The following is a 4,098-nucleotide window of genomic DNA, read 5'->3' as shown; positions in this document are numbered from 1 at the left end:
TCAGCCATCTAAAAACCGATGTTGATCCAACAAAGGTTATTTTGTCATTTAAATTGTATATTCTTACAAATTTGACACTCAGTTTCCCATTAACTCACAAACAATTACTTTCTGTAGCGCCCTCTGCAAGAAAACCCAAATATACCCGTTTAAGGTTTTAAGGTATTAACGTGTTAAAGGATCAACTAATAGCGTCAATGTAACCATGAAACAAAATACCCATGACAAATACTCCGGCTACAATTGCTCCTAAGTCGATTTTCCACACTAGAAAAATGTATAATTCCACCCTGAAAAAGAATACCCCTTTATACCCTTACTCTATACCGAACCTAAAAATTAATTGCAACCCTGAACCCGAAATAAATCCAAGAACAACAACTGTCGCTGGAGGTAATGTTGGATCAATCTGAGAAAAAAATATAACCGAAGGAACTTTATCTGCTGGACATGAAATTGCCCTGAGCGTTTTTTAAAATGTTGTCTTGAATCCATTTTATTTATTTAATACAGAATTCGTTACTATATGTATACACAAACAAACTTTTGACCTGAATTTCCTCAAATATTTATATTTAAAAAAACAAATTGCATTAGTCTTACAATCTGACTCTACTTTAACCACGCCTAATAACATAATGTTCGTTTTTCATAATCGCAAATAATTAGAAAGAGGAGGAAGGGAAAGGGGTAATGTCTTTCTCAATGGGTGTTCTTGAATCCTTTTAGTATATACAACTTGTGTATTTTAGAAGGTTCTTCTGAAGTTAAATATGAATTTCATTATCGGAAAACTCGGAGTGTCTAGTTTAAAAAAATACATCCCTCCCAAAAAGCAAGAGATTGGCTACTTCGGCGATGTTCCTTACCTGAAGCGGGACACGAGACAACTCGGATGCAAACGCTCTCCAAGATCTCACAAGCATCGGCAAAGTCCGTTTCACCTTCCTCTTCCAAACACACCTGATTATTATCGGCTGAATTCAGCAAAGCCTGCTCATCAGCAGTCACTAGCCCGGGAAGTCTTTCTTCACAGTCGTTCATCACTGTTCTGTATCTCTCACAGAGGGCTTGAAACTCCGAAGTGCGATCGATGGTTTGGGCTGTAAATAGTTGAAAGAAACGAAATTTTAGAGAAAGCAATGAGGTTTTTTTAAAACAAGAATTACAAAATTCTAAAAAGAATCTGTACTTCAATACTACCTCATTTGAATTAACAATGTAATGAAAGCTCTGCGTAAAACGACGGGGTATTCAATTCGAATTACATGCCAAGTCCCAAGTATATGGTATTTCCGTTATTATCCTTTGATTCATGAAGATATTCGAATCTCCTTACAAATGAAATTTAAACAAACGATATCATTAACATTAGTTAAAAGTGCCAAGTTAACGCTTATGAATTCATGTTATATTCATGGGAATTCATAACATTAAAGAAGTTCCCCCTAAAACATGGAATAAATAAGCTAAAGTTGAACACATGCTACATACTAACATTAACTTGTAAACAATATAAAAAATGCATGTATATATTCCTATATTTACATATTTTTGGTCATGGTGAAATGATAATCATAAATAAACATTTCCTTCATTTCATTTTCAAAGCAATCTTCATTATTGATATGCATTATTTCTATCTAAAATACATATCATAATTATTTTTATCGCATGACGGTATACTCGAAAAAGATTAAAGTGACTTTACTTTGCATCTCTGTTCCAGACATTAACAAAAAGAGAAAATTATGAAAATGTATTCTTACCTTTGATTTCCAGTGTAACAAATGCAAAGAGGCACAAGCAAAGGGACAGAGTTTTTACCTATATAAAAAAGAAACCAAAATAATAGGCATTAACATAATTTGCCTGCAACATGTTCATTGAGTATTCCAAGTCGCAGCAAAAACAAAATAGAAACGACAAATCTTAATGAAATTCATAGAGTATATAAATTAAACTTACATTAACATTTTACTTGTACAAAGAGGGAAATAGGAAAACATCAAGACATGTCGTACAATTTTCCAATAATATAAACAAATTAGTTTACAGCAATAATGATGTAATTCATGAGAGCCCTGCAATTAAATTTCCCAAGCAATTGCCAGATACTCATTTACACCTGGGTGGAGAGTGGCAAATGTAGTTTAATATCTTGCCAACGAACGTTAATGCTGACTTGGATTCGCACCCTCATCTCTAGGATTCAGGGTTGAATACGCGAACCAATATGATGTGACACCGTTGTCAAAAACATAAACAACAGCCAATCCAGCAAATAAGCATGACAATTAAAAAAAGTTAGTAGATAACAATTTGCTGAAAGAAATTTGCCATCAAATCTCAAACCTCCAAATCGCAAGCATATTTTAGATGCATTGGTTTAAGAATGTTTGTCACAGTCCTTAAACTAATATAGGAGATGTGTGACATGTGTAACGAAAGAAAATTATACTTACTACTGAAGCCATTTTTTAGAAAGTTCGTTGAGTCGAATGCTTTGAATCTAGTGAAGTATTGATGGTTGATGAGTGAATGATGAAACAAATCATTTCGTCTCCTTTTTATAGGATATTAAAACAATCATATCTGAGATTGGGGGGGGGGGGGGGGGCGGGTCAATTTATGCAAAGTCAAATCATATTTCTTCCATTAAAAAAAACTTATAATTGAATAATTAAATTATCATTTCGTATTTCATTAGTGAATAATCAAACTGTTATTTTGTATTTTATTAATGAACAGTTAAACTGCAATTTCCTTCTTCTTTTTTTTTAGGCCATTTATTCTCCATTCTGCGTTAGGTAGAAATGACAGTTGAAGGATGAACAGTAATAATAATTCTATGCTTTTATGACCGTGTACAATGACTGATAAAAGATATCCCGAAATTAATTGACGTCCTTTTGGCCTGGGTGGCACGGCAACTGCTTACCAATTTTAAGGTCACACCGTTAAATCACTGCAATGTAGGATCCTCTATACGTAATAGGTTTTAAATTTGGCAGAGGACATGGGTGCTCGTTTTTTTATAAAGAAAAAATGTGAAATGTAAAAAAAAGGGGTAAAACATATGTGTAGGGCCTATAGAGAAATTCAATCCAACCTTAATAGCAAGTTATTTTAAAAGACAGCAGACAAAAGTTACATCTGATCTAATGTGGCTGTGAGAATGGAGGAAACAGGGAAACACAAAATATATTTATATGGTCTTCATTTAGCCTACCATGTTTAAAGTGCGTCTGATATCTACAGGAGAACGGAATAAATCAAATTTTCAGGGAATTGAAAAAACAACACCAGGGGCCTACAAAAACAATACCCAAAGTAATTTAAATTAAATAAATTTTAAATATTTTATATGAAATGGACTGCCAATACGCGAACTCGAATGCCTGAGTTCACCTTTCGACAATTACCGACGAATTTGAACAAATCTTGGCACACGCACTAGACAGAATGAATTTGGATGATTAAAAGGTAAAATCCCATGCAAAAGACTCTATATTGAATGACTGAAGTGTAGTTTATCGTAAATAGATTTAATTACACGTGACAGTCAATCGAGATATGGCGGACGATGTTGATAATAAACAAACTTGGATAATCACCAAACTGGTTAGTTGTCATTTGTTTTGGCACGGTAGATGTTATAAACACCTGTAGAGTGAAAACACTACCAAGATGTCAAAGGGATCATTGGTTGGCAATACAAATGTAATTATGGAAGGCAGAACCGTTGCTGCAGGAATTAAAGTCAAAGATAATAACATATTCATTCACAGTTTATTATATCAAAATCATGAACAAGCTGATTTAACCTTAACATACTTCAATCTTTATTTCTTTTTTTAATAATTATTTCAAAATTCATTTTTTTTTAATCCAACTTATTTTCTTAGTTACAGCTAAGGGTACAGACTTACACGTTTCACATTAAACCCCAAACCCCAAATGTTCTTGTTATTATATTATGTATTATTTTACAATAACCAATTCATGATGATAAATGCTTCAAAAAGAGATAGTATTTTTATTCTTAATTAATACCATTAAACAAACAACTTATTTGTATACTTTAAACTGTCATTG

At 32.9% G+C, this 4,098-nt stretch overlaps 1 long non-coding RNA gene across 1 annotated transcript; it reads right to left on the bottom strand.

The window, feature by feature from the left end:
* Window positions 1-970: 970 nt before the first annotated feature.
* LOC105444233 lies at window positions 971-2,515 on the bottom strand. Its single transcript, XR_004065075.1, has 3 exons — window positions 2,466-2,515; window positions 1,770-1,827; window positions 971-1,103 (listed from the first exon to the last, which is right to left on the bottom strand). It is a non-coding gene; the product is annotated as an uncharacterized LOC105444233 (long non-coding RNA).
* Between the last annotated feature and the right edge of the window lie 1,583 nt (window positions 2,516-4,098).

The sequence above is a fragment of the Strongylocentrotus purpuratus genome, unplaced genomic scaffold (genome assembly GCF_000002235.5).
Source record: "Strongylocentrotus purpuratus isolate Spur 01 unplaced genomic scaffold, Spur_5.0 spur5_scaffold_2, whole genome shotgun sequence".
Classification (NCBI taxonomy): domain Eukaryota; kingdom Metazoa; phylum Echinodermata; class Echinoidea; order Camarodonta; family Strongylocentrotidae; genus Strongylocentrotus; species Strongylocentrotus purpuratus.
This window is presented reverse-complemented; position numbering and strand designations above follow the sequence as displayed.